Source organism: Monodelphis domestica, chromosome 4 (assembly GCF_027887165.1).
Source record: "Monodelphis domestica isolate mMonDom1 chromosome 4, mMonDom1.pri, whole genome shotgun sequence".
In the NCBI taxonomy this organism is placed as follows: domain Eukaryota; kingdom Metazoa; phylum Chordata; class Mammalia; order Didelphimorphia; family Didelphidae; genus Monodelphis; species Monodelphis domestica.
The window spans coordinates 294,308,585-294,328,436 of record NC_077230.1 but is presented as its reverse complement, the minus strand read 5'-3'; the positions used below and the strand labels follow the sequence as shown (position 1 = coordinate 294,328,436).

General features: G+C 34.9%; 1 protein-coding gene across 6 annotated transcripts in view; it reads right to left on the bottom strand.

The window, feature by feature from the left end:
- SGCG (sarcoglycan gamma) overlaps nt 1–19,852 on the bottom strand; it is a 341,738-nt gene that overhangs the window by 13,311 nt on the left and 308,575 nt on the right. The window lies entirely within an intron of this gene.

The following is a 19,852-nucleotide window of genomic DNA, read 5'->3' as shown; positions in this document are numbered from 1 at the left end:
ATACTTTGATGACTTCCATGTAAATCAAGTGGTTAATAAAGTGTTTGGTTTTAAGCTCTTTTCAATTTATTTGGAAGTTGTACTTAGTTATATTTAGGAGAGATGATAATGACTTTAGGTATATTTTTATTGTTATTGGTGGTAGGGGGTGAAATCAAAGGCATAAATAGAAGGATGCTTTTTATCAACAAGGGACACCTTGGCCATAGAGACAGGAAGAAAGAATGAGGGATTGGTGATAGTGAGAAATGTTGTAATAAATAAAAGGGGAGTGTAGGGAATTCATATTGGATGCTAAATTTTTTCAGTTAGGCAGGCTAGATCATATTCTGTGAATATGGGGCTGAAGATACAAAATAGGGCTTAAAGAATGGTCAAGTTTGAAAAGTCTCCCTCTGGGTAATAACAGGAAATTAATGATAACTGTGCAGGAAGATTGCTGAGCTGTAGTCACTGCCTAGCTAAGGTTACTACTATTAATTTATAGTGGATGAAATCAGCATGAATTTTTCTATTGAAACCATCTTCTACTGACACCATTGAATAAAGCAGATGAATTAAGTGATGGGAATTAGCAAGAGTGGAAGTTTCATAGGTTACATATAGCAAAAGGTCAGGGAAACAGAATTTTACATCAGTGGCTTGGGAAGCAACCTTGTCACAAGGCCTTTGTTATAGCATAGATCTGATTATATCACAGATAACATAACATTTTACTGTTCAATATATATACTTCTTATGATAATGATGTTGCTGTTATATCCTATTGTAGTTAGAAAAAACAGCTTGTACATGAAGAAATAACTTTTTTCTTTACTTTTTGAAAACATACATAATTTTGTTATTTTGTGCATATAACAGTGATCACTGCACAGTTTTCTCCTCTTTTAGTAGACTGGCATGTCAGATTGGTTTTGGAGAATTATAAACTTCCTATAAAACCTAATGACTACTCTATATAACACTGCCTTAATCACACTAAAGTAGTAAAGAGAGAGGCTTGGGGGCATGTGATGAAGTTACAGATTTATGATATTAGTGGGAAACGTCATATAATTTGACATACATCATAGATTTTGGGAAAGCAAATTCCAGATGGTTCATAGAAAGCATGGATAGAATCCAATTGTCTTATATTTTGAAGAGGAAGCAAGCCTAAGGGGAATAGGAGGATCCTAGGGATGAAATTATGAAAACACAAAGAGAAATCATTCAAATGAAGAGGAAAGGGGAGCTGCCTAAAGAGAATGATGTGAATGTTCAGGGAACTCATCAACTAGCTCAGATGGAAAAAGACATATATAGGAGACGGGAGCAGGGCAGTGATTGAGGGTGAATACAAAAAAGGAATGCTGTCCTGTAAGAATTGCCTCTGAAGCCATAAAGTTTAAAATGATCTGAGGCTGTCAATTAATGCTAAAGACTACAATATCCACCCTTAAAATATATTTAGGTCAAGACAAGGATCAGAGAAGGGATAGGACCATTGTCTGATATATATGAGATAGTATGATAAATTATGATGATAAAGTGGTTAAACTATTTAAATTTTATTTTGATTTTTTTATTCTTCCAAGAAGAATCATCTTTGAACTGAGAATGATAGAATAAAATGATTATCATGGAGGGGAAACCTTTATAGGTGAGGAGACAAATAGAGCATCTAACTTTCCAGTAAGTCAAAGTCATCCAGCAGGAACAACTATTTATTATAGACATGCTGTGTTGCTGTCAGTGATCTTTGTTTTTAAATTTAATTTTTTTATTCTGATTTTAACAACTATAAGAGAACATTTCCTTATACAAAGAACACAAAAGAGTATTATATCTGAAACTGCAAATCTATTATGTATATCTTGTTTTTTGTGTACAGAACAAAATTCAATGTTATTTTTTATTCTTTTTAAGGAAATACAATAAGAGAATGGAGAAAATTAAAGGGGCAAGAAGAGAGAAGACAAGACGAATGGAGATAAAGGAAAGAGAAGAAAGAATAATAAAGGGAGAAAGTAAAAAGAGAAGGGAAGAGAAGGAGGGAAGAAACATTTCTTTTAAAAGCTGTCCTACTTCTCTGTGTTTCTTTCTGATATACTTTCTTTTCTTTCTGCACATTAAAAATTTCAATCCTTTTTTCCTTTTCTTCTTTTTTATGGGGGAGGGATGATTCTATCATTAGTCCACCTTCGTAAATGTCTTCCCCACCCAATAAAAATATAATTTTTGTTTCAGATACACACAATCAAACAAATCTATATACTGTATTTGCTACCTTGAGCCATCACTCCTTTGTGAGGTGGTAGATAACTTTAGTTAATTGGTCCTCTGGGTGATTGGTCATCACATTGATCATTGTTCTTACATTTAAAAAATTATTTTCCTTCACAATATTGTTACTTGATAGATTATTCTCCTGGTTCTGCTCACTTTTTCTCCATATCAGTTCATTTCAGGTTTCTCCGAAACTGTTCTTTTTGTTTATCTTATAGCAAAAGTATCTTTCACCTACTATAACATGTTCAAAGTCATTCTCTAAGAGATTCTTATCAATATGGAGTAACTGGTGGCTGTGGTCAAAATGATGGGATCCTTGGGGAAAAATGACTATTCAATTCTGGAGTCTGTGATAGATAAAATATGAAATCTTGAAATAGTCTGACATGCACCCTGGATTTTGAGAAGGTAATTTCAGTAGCTTTAGAGGAAAGATCCAGTGAGCTAAAATGCTATTGGGGAAGTCGATCCAAAAGGGATGGTAAGTTCTCAAGAGTGAAATTTTGAAGATATAAAGCAAAACAATTCCAAAGAGGAAAAAGAGTTGTTTAAAGATGTCATAGATGTACATGGAACTCACCAATCAACTTTGATTTTAAAGACGTGTACAAGAAATAGAGGCAAGCGCAGGTAACAGATGATGAAAACAAATGAATGGCAAGGTCTTTTAAGAATGTGATGGGGTTGTAAGTTGAGAAAGATTTGATTTTAGTAAGGAAAAGTAGTAATAACAAATAGGGTTTGTAGTAAAAGAGAAGGATCAAAGAAGAGACTCAAGGTAGGAAAAAAGATGATAACTAATATCATCTCAACTGTTTTCTGCTCAATTATTAAGTTCCTTTTAATTTTTTCTGGTAAGGATAGTAATCTTTGTAATGGAAAGGACAGAACATATATGGCTACCAGGAAGTTAATACTCAAGTAAGGAAAAATTGGGAGTACCCATTTGCCCTTGATGAATTCAAGCCATCATGCTCATATAAAATACATTTTTAGATAATGACATAGTTATTAAATTTGCAATGGTGGAATGCTAGCAAGAATATCAATTACACTGGATGACAAAATCAGAAGTAAAAAAAGTTCTTGAGCATTCAGTTAATTGAAAAAAAAAGATTAAATCTAATAGGAAAAAGTGTAAAGTCTTATACTTGGGTTCTCTTTTATTGGACTGGATTAGGTAGCCAATGAGGTACTTTCCAACTCTAAACCAAAACTTTACAACTATGTGATAATAATTACAGTTCTATACTCTATCATGACATTTACATACTATTAATATCTTTTAAAAATTTCGACAGCTTTTGAGGTAGGTAGTAAGAACACAAGCATCATTATCCCCCATTTAAAGATAAGGCAGCTGGAGCTTGGCAACATTGTCACTGTTTTTTATAATCTCTTGGGTAGGAAGTATAAGATTTGGGATTCAATCTCCCATCTCCAAAGCTAAGTTTACTGTTTTTTTCTAACAAACTTTTCTGCCTCCTTTTTAGTATCTGCCAGAGCCTGAGCCTTCCTAATATAGATATAGAATATGTATGATCACTCCATGCCAGGGTATGGCAATGGAGGAGGACTTTTGTGGAGACAACTAAGGGTATGCTGTTAAAAATTGGAAGGTAGTCGTTTTTGCTATTTGTGAAGCTATGCTCATGATTACTTTAAAATAAATGTACTCAGTTCCTTCCTTTAGTATTATCCTGTGAACATTTCACCCTCCGTCTAGTGGAAAAGATGAGATGTTTTCTCTAAGGCTCTGTATTTCTCAGGGATGCTCAATTTTCTGCTTCATCCATGAAACCGATGCTGAAAGACAATAAAGATCCCCAGCAGGTGGTAGCCCACATTTTCAGTCTCTCATTCCTTCATTTCATCCCATAGAGCTATATTTGGTTCTTAGTGATCCATGTTAAGAGTGAAGCTGGGTTTGCAAATAACTTTTCTGTGCAGTCAACCAATCAACAAACATTTTGTGAGCACCTGTGATGTACAAAGTCTGATGTCCTGCCTAGTAATCCAGGCATGAGGGGAAAAAGTTCAGGGGCTTGGGGGAGTGATGGCCACAGAATGGGGAGAAAGTGACAGCTGAGAGGGATATACCAAAGACAGAATCATCTTGGTTGTGGGGAGGCATCAGAGAATAAGGAGGAAAAGAGAATTCTGAGTCTTTGAAATGAAGATTTTTGTTTTGTTTAAATTTGTCGGTTTAATTATATTAGAAACAATCTAAGAGGCCATTTGAATAGGGGGTTCACTAAGGAGGGGAGGAGTTTCCAAGTACACACTCTACCCCCACATTAAACAAACAAAACCAACTCTCTCTCTCTTTCTCTCTCTCTCTCACACACATGCACACACACATACAAACACACACACATTCATATTTGTGCACATACAGCTATTTGCATAATTATACACAGATACATTTAGAATCCTATCCACACAGATATCTGTGTGACATGATTCATACACAAAATAAATTTCATGTAAATATTCAGAAGTGGAACAGACCAAATTAGAGATATTTAGGACCAAAGATCAAGTGTATAGCCACACATATATAGTCACACACATATAAACCCATTATGACATACCTTCACATATTCTGACCTCATTTCATAAACTAGATTTTCCCATTTCCCAAGCAGACATATGTCTATCTTATATGTTCCTGATTGGATTTGTACAGTCACATGATTTTGAATATGGTGTCTCTGTCCCTATCTGGCCTCATAGGGAAAATGGGGCACATGGGGGTGGGGAGATGTTGCCTGTGAAGAAGATATTCTATGCCCTCATGGGTATCTCTTTTTGAAAAGATCTAGGTCCCCCAAAACCTAGAAAGAGCAGTTATATTACTTTAAATTACATCAGGAAAACCTATAATAAATCTTTCCAGCCTAAGGTCACAGAAATAGAGATGCTATAGAGGTAACTAGTTTGGGAGTGACTGTGATGAGTTCAGTTTTAGAAAGAAAGAAGTACAGCCATCCAATGTTTGGAACTGTATGATTAAAACTAGGGAGAGCTGTCAGAGTTGGAGGTAGAGATTTGAAAATTATCTTCATAGAAGTGGTCAACTAATACTTTGGAAGTGGATGAGATATCTGCATTTAGTAAGTGTTTAATAGATGCTCAATGAATTGAACTGAATTTCAGAACCAGAGTAGGGTCAGAAATAGAAGAGACCAGATGGGCAATAGTTACAACCACAGACCAGATGGGAGATAGTTAAGACCAGAGACATAGAGAAGAAAAGGCAATTGGGAAAATACTCAGTATCCAACAATAGAAGTGGTCCAGGAAAGTGGTCAGTCAACATCAGGAAAGCATGACAGTGGGCAGAGGTTCTAGTTAGCAGATAAAATATTTGAGTAGAGGTTGTTGGTAGGCATTAGGTACAATTGGGAATGTAGTGGGGAAAAGGGAGGAGCAGCTAGCATCTGATACACATCCAGCAGCAGATAGTGCTGATGGACCATGAGTACTAGGTACTAGAGGAAGAAATACTATCTGAAAGACCTAGGAAGAAGAATGTGGGGAAGGAACCAAAGCAAAGAAAAGGGGTCATTACTTATTAGAACTCAGTCCTAAAATGGGACTAAGATACAGAAGAACCAATTAGGTGGCCAGTTCTTGAGCCATAGATCTAGGATGCCATATATTCCCTGTTTCTGGTGGCAGAATTAGTCACAGAGTATAATATGTGGTGTACCCTATAGCTAGGCATTAATGGCTTCAGTGTAAAAGATTAGAGGAATTAGAGGAGGGATAAGGGTGGAGAAGGAATTAAGCAAGTTACTACATTCAGAATGGAGGACTTAGGCCTGATCTTTGGATGTTTTCTCTTAGGAGGCAGAACAGAAAGTAGAACAACCAAAGGATTTTGTAGACATAGAATTTCAGAGCTGGAAGGGATCTGAGCAGGTAAATAGCCTAACTTATACTTTAATAGGAATCTTCTATAGGAAGCTGAAATCTACTGCTCATTTCCCATTACCACCATTAGATTATAAGCTCTGTGAGGGTAGGCTTTTTTTCCTCATTTATGTTTTTGCATTTACTTTTTTGTCTCCTACAGAATATAACACCATGCCTTGTAGATGCTCAGTAGTTTTTGAATGGATACATAAAACAAAAGACTAACAAAAAGAACAGCAATGTTTGGTATTAGCTAAAGACAAAGTATCAAGGAGAGTTGTCTAATGTTGTAGAGAGAGTTAAGGACTAAGAAAGTATATAATTTTATAAGGTCATCAGTGACCTTGAAGAGAACACTTAAGAAGCATTAAAATAAATACAATTAAATGTCAGAAAAATGAAGATTAATCAATTGTAGGAGTTGGAATCTCAGATATCAGAGGAAAAAACATACTCAGAGGATATCTAGTCTAGCCTAGACTATACTTAACACTTAGTAAACAAGTCTTTGCTTGAAGATCTCTAGTGAGGGAGGGTTGGATAAGAAGTTTTTTGGGGGGTTTGTTTTCTTTATTTATGATAAGCCTTAATTGGCCCCTTTTAAACTGTTATCTTTTCACGTAGGTTGAAGAGAATAAATCTAATCCAATCCATGTCATGGAATCCCTCAAATATTTGAAAAGAAATATCATGGGTCCTCTAAATCTTCCCTACTCCAAGATAAATATCTCTGTTTTTTTTCCATCAATTCCCATTTGGCATAATCTAAATGCCCTGATCCATAAGGCTGGCTCTGGCGTGAACAGCTGTGTGAATTGTTGATAGGTCATCACTGATTCAAAACCCTTTTGTGAAGCTAATTCTGTTTGAGGCTAGCCCAGTGGTTCTGAAACAGATTCTGACACCTTGCACCTGTTCTTCCACTACTTCCTCTCTCTAAAGGGTATCTCACATGTCTTAGTTGAATTCTGAGCACTGAAAGATTAAAATTCTACTAGGATGTGTGAGACATTTTATACACACACCTACACACAGGAAAATTATATATATATATTTATACATGTATTTATATATATATAAAATATTTCTACATAAATATAAAGATATCTTATATCTATGTGTCCATTAACCTCTTTTCAATTGAACTATTTTTGCCCTTCTGTAAAAAAAATGAACTAAATATAGAATATTAAAGGTCAAGTCAGACCAAAATAAGATAACAGAATGGCTTCAATTCTAAAATTTCCACCATCATACAAAAGATGTTTAAAGGTTTTCTAGGTCTTTTTTATGTTCTATATTAAAATTTTTTTTGCAATCAAATGCTTAACCCACCTCTTCTCCATATTTGAGAAAGGTTAAAGAGAAATGAAAGACTTTTTGAGCAAAGTCACAAAAATGTGTTTAACTACACCTCTAACAAAGTGATCATCTTTTATATTATTTATCTAGGTTACATGACATTAGTATTCTTTCCCTATGAAATAAGATATTGGTTTTAGCTTTTATGACTTCTATTACTTTTTAAAATGAAAAGTATGTGCAAAAGACTCAGAAATTGGTTGAGTCTAAAAACCAACAAGCTAATTTGAATACTGAAACCTTCAAATTTTATATTCCTGTTAAAATCTGTAATAAAGAAAATTCAATAATTTCTCAAGGTATGTTCATGTTCATTTTAAATTAAGTTCATAAAATGTAATTAGTTGATTACTTAAAGAGATAAACTCTTTATATTAACTTCATGTAGTACTTAAGGATTATTAGAATAAATACAATAAAATGTCAGAAAAATAAACAGGGTTCAAGATTAATTTTAAATTTAGGAGGATGCCAACTCTAAGAAGTTTTAGAGAAGACCAAGAAATACAGATGCTATTACAATCTATGACCCATAACCCCAATTCTTGCTTTAAACAAATTAGATTCAGTCTTAATAACTTTTCACAAATCACTCTCTATTTGGCTATTTCCCCCCAATCAGGACTTTTCCCTGAGAAAGTAAGAATTTGGTTTATATTTCTTCTACCTATGTCCTCTACTGAGAACATCAGAACGTAGCCCATGCCAAGGAAAGTATTCTAGTTCCTATGTGCTCAGTCTAACACACACCCATACACACTCTCTCTCTCTCTCTCTCTCTATATATATATATATAGATTTATAAAATATGTAGTTTTATAACTATACATACTTATAATATAGGGCAGAATTAATTTCACCAATGGGAAGCATCAAAGATTTGCACTCAGGTTGAGAAACAGTCAAGAAAACTTCCCTTTCCAATGAGCTCATCTTCCCCCAAAGGGAAAAAAAATGCTCCCCTAAGGCTGAAGTTCCTTCAAAAAGGTAAAGAACTAGGAAATCTCTGATTCCCTTCTAATTTAGAGAACTAATAGAAGGCAAAGATTGGGTTTGCTCCTTCATAAAGTGTCTCTGTTCCTGGATATGACGTAGCTCTAGGACTACATGATTCTTTCTCTTGCCTTAGTTCAAAAATCTCAGAGCTACCTAGCAATTCTTCTTTTCTCCAAGTACTCAACACTGTCCAAGAACATTCTCCTAGGACTTAGAGTCTTAGGCTAGGAGTTCCTCCCTCAGACATGCTTAGTCATTCTGCCATTACCCTTCTATAGCTGCCATTTGGACCCCAGAGATTCCCTGGGGTTCTTTCCCATTTGCAGCTCTCAGTTTTTGTCTCTGTCCATCATCTCTCTTGTATCTGCTCTCTTAAAATTTAATTCCAAATGTTACTGCTTAGATCTACACTAGTTATGACTCAAACAATCAGTCATACTTAATGTGGGCTCAATGGGACATCAGTACTCAATATAAGGTTACTCAGTCACACTTTCAACTTGAAGAATCACTGAAGTTCCAAATGTAATATCACTGTCTATTCTTTGTATTGAAATGCATCTTTAATGAAGGCCTCATAATTTAACCTTGTTAATCTTGATGATATTCCTAGACACAGTCTTTATAAGATGGAATAGTCTCATTTTTAGGTTGATGTGGGAGAAGAAATTTTACTACTTTGTAAAGCAAATAAAGTAAATGCATATGACCATTGCAATTTGGAAAAAATATGACTAGATATTCATCACATTTACATTTATAAATTTCAAAGAACTACTATGCTATTGAATACATTTAGCACTAAAACCATGCTAAATATAACTTAGTATTTCTTTGATCCAAAAGTACTTTACATATATAGAGGAATAATTGGTTTTTGTAAATTTCTCAATTATATGAATTAATAGCTGAGTTACATTGATTAATCCTCTTGAGGGAGAAGTGACATGTTAGATAGTAAAAATGGACAAATATTCCTCAAATTTATTACACAAAATGTGTACTTACTGGCTGGGAGCACAGTAATTCTCAGTATTTTGTCTTTTCCTACATTTTAACTGGTAAAAATGTCCCTTAATTTCCTAACCTTTGAGTGAAGTTGTGATGGGGATGAAGGAATGATTCATTTAAATCTCCAGGAGTTTTCCTTTTGGGCAATATTGTCCTACTGTGTGGACTTTATGATATTGACACCAAGTCTTTTTTGTTTTTACCAAGTTGTACTTTTGTAGCAATTGACAAAAATGAACTTACTGGAAATGTCAGCTCCTAGAGAATTCCTTTTACTAGGACACTACATTTTATATTTGCACTAAATGTAACTGCATGATTAGACTGTATGTTGTAGTTTGCAAACCTGAAAATGCTGAATAAATGCTAGCTATTATTACAGTTATTGTTGTCATTATTATTTCATTCTTGTCTTCTTCAATGACATTCAGGTAGAAACAGTCCTGGGTCAAGTTGCTATCCTGCTGTTAATCTTCCATATTTAACATTTTGTTCGTTATTGTACAGGTCGATAAAATAACTGATTTTTGCAGTTGAATAAAAGTATAAGTATATAATCTTATGCTTTATCAGCTAGCTCTCAGTATTTCAGAATCTCCATATAGCTGGGAGATTATGAGAACTTGAGATAGTTAGAAACATTATTCTCAAGCTTTTATGTATAGTTATATCTGGGTAACAATTTAACCTGTGATAATGGTTGTTCCCTCATTTTTCAAATGTCTGATTCTTTATTATTCTTGGGAGATTCTTTGCCAAGAAAACTCTATGGGAAGTATGAAAGGCCTGATATGCTCTGGACTACAGGGTCACAAAGAATTGGATATAACTGAATGACTGAACAACAACAATGCAGACATATCTTTTGTATGACTTCCTATGTATAATGAGTTTTTATATTTGTTGGCTGGAGTGATTTGCCATTTCCTTCTTCAGCTCATTTTACAGATGAAGAAATTGAGGCAAACAGGGTTAAGTGACTTGCCCTGGGTGCCATAGCTAGTAAATCTCTGAAGCCAGATTTGAATTCAGGAAGATGAGACTTTTTGACTCCAGACTTCAGACTGACACCCTGCTGCCCAGTGATAATGGTAAAGTTCTATTATAGTTTATTAATCATTTATTGGTTCTACTATACTTTATTGCTTGAGTTCTCCAGGATATTTTGAGAAGCCTGTATTTATAGTGTGGAGGTGTGATTGGTAATTTATGGAAGATAGGAAATCTCCACAGTATAATTCTGTAGATGCTAAATTTTAGTAAACTATTAGTCCTATTATTATTATTTTCCCCAATATTTCAATATTATAATATCTATTATTTTTTGTATCATCTTTGCAGAAACTAATTTTGGGCTCCTTAATAATAACTTTTCCCTATTTTGGGGGTATAAGGATGATATTAGAAATTGGGTCTTGCTATATTAGTTTAGAGATAAGAAGTAGATAAATTGGCTTGAGAAAGAATTGGAGTTTGAAATAGATCTAAGACAAAGTGTCAATTTCAAATGTTAACAGTGTGTGTGGGAGGTTTTAACAGTTTTTCTGTGGCAGTTGGTCTCTGGGAGTGGCAGTTACTCTGAGGGAATAGCAGTTACTCTCACTTTCTCGGAGTGGTGGGAGCCGGTGACATCTTCTTTGCTCTCTCTCATCACTGTTTGAGGTGGAAGAAAAGGAGGGAAAAACATGAAGGAGCTAAGTGATTTTACTTTTCCAACTTGGGAAACACCAGTGACTGTCTATTACTATTTCATAAATTGTTTTTATATCTGAGAAGACCAAAGAAAGACCTGGTCTTTGGTTTGGACTCTGTCTTCTAAGGCTCAGAGTCCTAATTTGGTTCTTGTTGAGGTTTAGCCAGCTAGCCTTTGTTATTTTTATAATTTGGAGACAAAGTTAAGAAGTACAAGGATAATAGTGTTTACTTTATTGTAGAATAGTGAAAATTTGGGTTAGTCAGATCAGGAAGGATCAGCGTAGCCTGTGGAAACAGGAGAAGCAGTTACCTGCAGAACCAGGGAGTTTTATTTGGGTGGCGTTAGAATCCCTTAGAGTTAGAAATCCTTTTACATTCTTATATTCTCAAAAAATAGTTTACTTTTATATAACAATTCTCCTTATCGTTCCTGTGCCTGGCCCTGAAGAGAAGTTCCCTTATGAGCTTCACTTCACTGATATAAACTGAAGATACTTTCTAAAGATACAGCAAGCAGAGTATCAAATCAGTTTATAATCAATAATCAATTCATTCACTTATTATTTTTATAGGGGGCAATGATTTAATTCTGAATTATATCACATGGACAAATTGACATTACTAAATTATTTATTCTATGCTTCTTTGTCATCATGTTATTGACTGAATTCATCCAGCTTCCATTTGATAAGTCTAGTTAGCTTTTACTATAGTTTGGTGAGGTGATTTGTGTTCATTCCAAAAGCATCCCTGCAGATTTTTGAGCTGTTTGTCATTGGCTTTAGAGATGTCTATTAAGCATCTCCCTCCTTTTTGAGTTGCCTTAGGTGATGGGCTCTATGTTTTGTTACTCTTATACAGGATTTTTTAAGGTACTTTCCAAATCTTTTACAGCCCATTTTGTAATTCCTGAAAGTGTACACCAAGATTGATATTGGTTGTTTGCTTTAAATGTTTTCTTACTGTTCAGCTTTGATTTGAGGGTGTCAGTAAACCTCCTAACATATTCAACTATGGCCTTCTTCTTGATATCTTTATTTCAATAAGTCTTTATGGTCTTTTAAAACTACCGTCCCACCCTCTCCCTCCCTTGTATTGCTTCCCTCCCCACCATTTGTTACCCTTCTACTTCTCTACAGGGCACAAATGAATTCTCTGCCCCAATGGATTTGATTGTTCTTCCCTCTTTGAGTCAATTTCAATGCATGTAAGAATTGAGTATCTCCTATCTCCAAACTCTTTACCCTTTCAGTGTATTGGTGTTCTCCCCCACTCCCTCCATGTGCTTCTTTATGACATACAAATTTACCCCATTTTGTTTCTTTTTCCCATTTCTCTTAGTATTAACCTCTTTTTTTAAACCCTAGTTATATGTATATATATATATACATATTTATGCATACATATATCTATATACATATTTATTTTTTTTGGGATTTCATCCTATACAGTTTGTTACTGTTTCCTCTAAGTATAATTCTTCTGGCTACTCAGGTCATAATAACTTTTAAGAGTTATTAATAACCTCTTTTCTTATAGGAATATATATATCATTTTAACTTATTGGGTCCCTTAAAAAGTTTTTGTTTTGTTTTGTTTTGTTTTTGATTTTTCCCTCTTTCTTAATTACCTTTTGATGATTATCTTGAGTTCTGTATTTGGGCATGAGATTTTCTGTTCAGGTCTGATCTTTTCTTTACAAATGCTTGGAAGTCTTCTATTTTATTAAATGACCATACTTTCCCCTGTAAGAATATAGTCAGTTTTGCTGGGTAGTTGATTCTTGGTTGTAGAACTAGTTCTCTTGCTTTCTGGAATATCATATTCCATGCCTTTTGGTCCTTCAGTGTAGATGCAGCCAGATCCTGTGTTATCCTCACTATAGTTCCTTGGCATCTGATTGACTACTTCTTAGCAGGTTGTAATCTCTTTTCCCTGGTCTGGTAGTTCTTGAACTTGGCTATAATATTCCTGAGTGGTGTCAGTTGGGGATTAAGTATAGAAGGTGATCTGTGGATTCTTTCAGTCTCCACTTTTCCCTCTTGCTCTAGAATGTTAGGGCAATTTTATTGGATAATTTCCTGTAGAATGATGTCCAGGCTTTTTCTTTTGACATCGTCTTCTGGTAGACCAATGATTCTTAAATTGGCTCACTTGGACTGGTTTTGTAAATATTCTGTTTTGTGGATGAGGTGTTTCATATTTTCCTCAAATTTTTCATTCTTTTGATTTTGTTCTATAATTTCCTGCTGCCCTATGAAGTCTTTCCCTTCTAATTGTTACATTCTAGTTTTTAAAGACTGAATTTCATCCCTGGCTTTTTGGTCATCCTTCTCCTTCTGGTCTGATTTTCTTAGGAGGTCATCTTTCATCTTTTTTGCCTCATTTTTCATCTCCTTTGCCTCATTTTCAAGCTGATTAATTTTGGCTTTCAAGACACTATTTTCTGGTTTTAGTTAAAGTGCCTCTGTTTCCAGATGACTTATCTTGCTTTTTAAGTTCTTTTCCCAATTGTCTTCAGCCTCTCTAAATTGTGTTTTGAATTGCATTTTGAGTCCTTCCAAAGCCTTTGTCCAATTTGCTAGAATTTCTGTGTTTTTGCTTTGTGTTCCTTGATCCTCCTCTGTTCCATTTGCTCTGTTCATTGCCTGTATAGAAGCTGTCAATTGTAATTTCTTTTTTCTTTTTCTGTTGTTTGCTTATTTTTGTTCTGTCTTTACCCCCTGTAGTTGCCTGTAGTCTTGCTCCTCTCATTATGTGCTGGATATGTGGGTTTGGGTTTTTCTGTCCTGAAGGGACTCCTTCTCTGCTCTTCTGATTGGTCAGTTTGAGTCCTGACATCAGATATTTCCCAGCTATCAGCAGAAGCTGAAAAGGAGTTGGGTTTCCCACCTTGTTATTAAGGTGTTCTGTAGTAGTTCTGTAGTAGTTGCAACCTTCACTCTTGGAGCTTGATCAGCAAGGCTCTCAGAGCAGTCTGTGGGGGAGGGGAGTTGGATCTTGAGCTTCTCTGCCCTCTTAAGGCTTGATGAGACTAAGTCAGGGTGGATTTGATCTTGCAGTGCTGGATGTGTTCTGGGGACAAAACCTCAGGAAGGAGGGGGGCAATAAGGTGTGTCTTGGCTCTGATTAGGCTGCCTTCTCTGAACTTCTCCTCCAGCTGCCTCCCTACTGCCTGTATTCAAAGCCCTGAACCTGGCACAGCTTTGTCTGCAAGGTACTCCCTCCAGAGTAGCACCCTTGCCCGCCCAGTGATTCCAGCCACTGCTATAGGCTCAGTATTGTAGGTGGGGGAGGAGTCCTGGGACCTTCCTTCTTCTTTCTCCTTAAACCTGAGTGTTCTCAGGCTTTTTGTGAGGGTTCCTTAGCTCTGTTCTGTTAGATTTGGTTTTTGGTCCCTTAGAAGAATTTTGTTTTTAATTGGTGAAGAAGGGTTTTTAGAGGTCTGAACTTTCACTGTCTCTTTGCTTCCATCTTGACTCAGACTCTATGTCAGTAAGTCTTGTTTAGAGGAAATAAAAGTATTAGTCATTATGCCTTCATCCATTGGGTCAACATGACTTCCAGATTCAAACTGAAAGCCTTTGTTCCATATCTTTCTTTGCCACGTATTTAAGACTAATGACATTCTGATATCATTGAAGATTCCATGACAGGAAGGAGCTGTTCAATTATTTTACATTCTAGTAATTTATATATGTAACATATACTTTTAAAGCTCTATGAGGGCAGTGGTTATTATAATTTCTAGACTCTGTATGTTCTTAGCACCTACCGTAATTCTCTATACCCTGAAGATTCTTAAAAAAGATTGGTAGAACTGAATTTATTTCTCTACATTTATTCTGGGAATTATTCTCCAGCTACTTAATAGATAGACTGCATATAATGCTTCTTCAATTCAGTCAGTCATTAAACATTTATTAAACACCTATTATATGTCAGGCCTTGTGATAAGTACTAGGGAAACAAGTATTAAAAAGATAGTCTCTGACATTAAGGAGCTTAAAATGCAGTAGGGGAAGACAACACAGAAGTTGAAAAACTGGAGGGCCATAAGAGGGTCCAGTCTAAGAGAATTACAGGAATGGGGAATAGAAATGGAAAGATGGCTGGCATGGGAGTTCTCTTTAAATAGAGGCATTGATAGAGTTCTTTGCTGGTTCACTCAAGTTCTTCAATCATCAGGCTAAAGGTCCTGAGGGTATTCATAAGAATTGAATACTAATATGCATATAATCTCACAGGGTGATGAATTTCCTCTTTGATGATAAGGTTCCTAGGGGCATGAAGGAGCTTAGGCAAAAGGAGTATAGCTGGGTGGGAAATGAAACCAGAGAACAAATTCCCCAACTAGATGGTAAGTTCCTTGAGAATAGACCTTGTGTCTTTTTTGTGTCATTTACTTATTTCATATCCATTATATATAACATTTAGCTTAATATATGGAAAACTTCTGAAAAATATGTTTTTCTACAATGAGGATATTTATACACATAATCAATTTATGAGATCTAGATATGTGCCCCTATTGAGGTGGCCTGATTGATTTAGTTTGTTGGGGGTATGTATAAATGGAGACTTTGAACTTCATCCCCCAGAAGTCCCTTAGTATTTCCCAAAATTCTTTTTAATCTCTCTTGCGCTTCCATATTTGTGTGATCATGTTTGCATGATCACGTTATTGTTTTATAAGTGGCTGCAACTCTTCCCTCTTTCTCTTTTTGACCTGCTACTGGCATGAGTTAAGACATTTATTTTTCTTTAATTTTTATTAATGAAACTATAAAATATAATACTTTAGTTATTGTATATTAATTTTAATCTTTACAGCACCCATGTGTTACATTGCAGACTTATACAAACCTTGAAGTCTGTTAAACCTCCAGATCTTTTTCATGGAAACTAGGATCAAACCAGGCTTCTCCTATTCTATAATCATGCAATCTATTTTTTTTAGTTTAGGACTTTTCATGTGTAGGACTTCACATTTATCGCCTTTCAATTTCATCTTATCTGATTCAGTAAATTGTTTCACTGTTTTGATCTGTTATACAATGTTAGCTATCTTCCCAAAGTTTTGTGAATCTATAATTTTGATAAGCATGCCACCTATACTTTCATGCACATTACTAATACAACTGTTAAAACAATCAAAAAGAGCCCTGAAATACACTACAAGAGAAATCTGTCCAAGCTGACATTGATGCTTTAATGATTTCGCTCTGTCTGGTCAATCAATTAAGAATTCATTTTACTATCCTTTAACTCATATCTCTAGATCTTGCCCACAAGCACCAACATGAGAAAATGTTGAATTCTTTGCCAACTTACTGGTAAATTATGTTCATAGCATTTTCCTTATGTAATAATCTAAAAACTTTGTCAAAAAAGAAAAGGAGGATAAATTGGAATGACCTGTTTTTAACTAAGCCATAGTGGTGTTTTGTGATTACGGCTTTGTTTTCAAATTGATCATAAGCTTTAATATTATGTTTTAGAATTCTTCCAGGATTCGAAATCATACTCTATAGTTTGTAGAATTTCTTCATTTCATTTTTTGGAGAAACAAAATATTCTCCCTTTCTTAGGACTGTGATACAACCTTATTCTCCACATTTTTCTTTTTTTTTCCTTTTGTTTTTAAAGCTCAATAATATTTTATTTTCCCCAACAGTATATAAAACAATTATTTCATTCATTTTCTACATTTTGAGTTTAATATTCTCTCACTCTTTCCCTTTTCTCCTCTCTCCCTGAGCTAGTAAGCAATTTGATATTGGTTATATATGTGCTATCATACAAAACATTTTTCCATATTCATCATGTTATCTCCACATTTTTTCAAAGATCACTTTTGTATTGTCATTTGTTTCCATTCTCTAGGTTTTAGTTCACCTAGGCTAAGTGGGAGCACAGATATACTCTTAATATCTTCTTTCTTATGTTGCATTTCAACTTTTAAATATTTTTGTTTGGAACTTTCCAAGCCAATGATCATTGAGAGAAAAAATCCAATATATTTAAAAACAAATGTTTTGTTGATTCTAATTTACAAGCTGTAGTACTTACCAGTGATTTCACAGTCTATTCCTGTTCATTATGATTGCAACTCATTTCTAATGGCTACTTTTCCTGTTATTCTTTTCCATGTCCACTGAAAAATTCACCAAAGACTGTCCTACCAGCATACAAGAATTTGTACTTTCTTGACCCTGCAACATGCCAATGGAATTGTATAGGTTTTCACATTTGGTATCATTTTTTACTTCTTAGTTTCATAACCATAATGTTTAGATATCTTCTCCAGTCTCCATTAATTCTTTCTTTCCACAATCTCCATTAATTCCTATTTTTCTTTTTTTTTTTTACAACCCCATACCTTCTGATTTAGAATCAGTACTAAGTATTGGCTCTAAGGCAGAAGAGTGGTAAGGACTAGGCAAATGGGGTTAAGTGACTTGCCCAGGGTCACACAGCTAGGAAGCAGGTGAGGTCAGATTTGAATCCAGCACCTCCCACTTCCAGGTCTGCCTCTTTATCCACTGAGTCACCTAGCCCCCTACCCCACAATTAACTCTCAATCCTAGAAAAGTAGGCATATGAGTAGATATTTATGCTTTCTTCATTACTTTTGGTGGCCTTTGACCTATTCTGTCATTTAATTCCAACTTCCTTCTTTCTCTAGTTGTCACTTAAAGCAAAAATGTCAAGATTGATAGGATTAAGATACTTTCATAGAATATCTATTTGTTGGTCATTGGATAAGGATTTTGTATTTAGAGTATGAGCAACTATTAACATTTATAGAGTTTAAAAACTGTGATCTTTATACCCTTTGACCTCTTTTCCACTACTCTGTTATTATTACTGTCACTGCAGAAGTGAAAGGGTCTGAAGGTTGGCTCTTTGGCATTTTTTCTTGTTTGTTTCAAGGTTTGGCATAGCCAAATAATTCATTAGCAAGTGTCCAGGCCACTGGTGATAAATGTCTACATAGTTAATTAAGCATGATTATCTAAGAAAAGTAGATATAGTCATTTCCTGGGACCAGGCTTAAAGCCCTTCCAGAATGGTAGAACCATCAAGGGCTCATGGTCAGACTATATCTTCTTTACTAACATGCACTAAGATAGAGTAATCTCTTCCTCTTAAGGTTTTTCATCATTTCCACATCAGTAACTGGTTCTTCCTTAGTGGTCAAAATTAGAGTAGATATTCCTTTCATCTTTTCCTCTAATGTTTTAAAAATGAAATAACCATTAAGGCAAGGCCATAATTTATTGAGCTGTTTGGCAGAGATTTTTAGCTAATATCCAGATATGTAAAGTCTGTCATCTCTGCTACAGTATGCTTCCAGGTGGTTGAATTCAATATAAAAGTGGAGAGCTGGGTTGCCTAATGATGGAAGAATGTAGATATTAAACAGGTTCACCAAACTATTTAGAAAGGGAATTGTCTTTTAACTTTATTTCAAACACAGTAGTTAAGTTTTACATTTGAAAGCCAGAAATAATAATGGGAAGCTCTTTATGCTGACAGGAACAGACACTTTTGTTAATTGAGTGCCTAGGCACTTTGGACCCTGTTTTCCCAATTTGCGATTCCCTCTTTCTGGAGGATATAGGGATTTCTTAGAGTACTCCAAACTTCTAAATGAGATTCATACCCTTAATATTCTTTACTCAGTAAGTCTTGGCATTGTAGCCATTTCTGAATGTCAGCAGCTTTCATTCCTTATTTCTTAGGAGCATCTTTCTCTTTAGAAAATGACTACTTCTGAAACTTCATTTTTGTAGAATATGATGGGTCAAATTCTCTCCTTTTTTTTAGCAATTGAATTTCTCAGTAAAACAATAAACCAATTCTACAAGTAATCTGAATTAAATGCTAGGTAATTTCCAAGTGCTATTTCTATTTAGTAAAATTAATTTCAACATTAATCAATTACTTTTTAATTCCCAGAAATTGACTACTCATTAAGTTTTTTCAAGCAAAATGCAAAGTAACATACTTATGTAGTTAAGCAAGCAATCTTTATCCTTAGTCGATTATTTAAGGGAGTTTAAAAGAAGTTCCTGAAATAATTTCCCTATATTCAATAGTCTCTGAATATATGGTGAGGAAATAGTTTAGACCACATTAAGCAAAAACACATGGACCTTGAATTATCCTAATATACACTTAGTGTAACATTCTCAGAATAGTCTATTTTGGCTTTCAGAAATTAAAATAGTCTAATCTTGAATGACAGTTACTATTTTCTTATTTTCTCTATTGCTTGCACGTTTCTAGTTATCCAAAATATCCTAAGGAAGTTTCAGTTTAGTCATTTTCAGTCATGTCTGACTCTTCAAACCCAGATTTGGGGTTTTCTCAGCAAAGATACCACTGGAGTGGTTTGACTTTTCCTTCCGCAGCCCATTTCATGTGAGGAAACTGAGACAAACCAGGTTAAGTGACCTGCCCAGGGTCACATATCTACTATGTGTTTGAAGTCATAGTTGAACTCTGGAAGATGAATTTTCCTGACTCCAATTCTGGCACTCTATCCACTGAGCCAACTAGCTACCCCTAAGGAAGTACAGTGCAAATT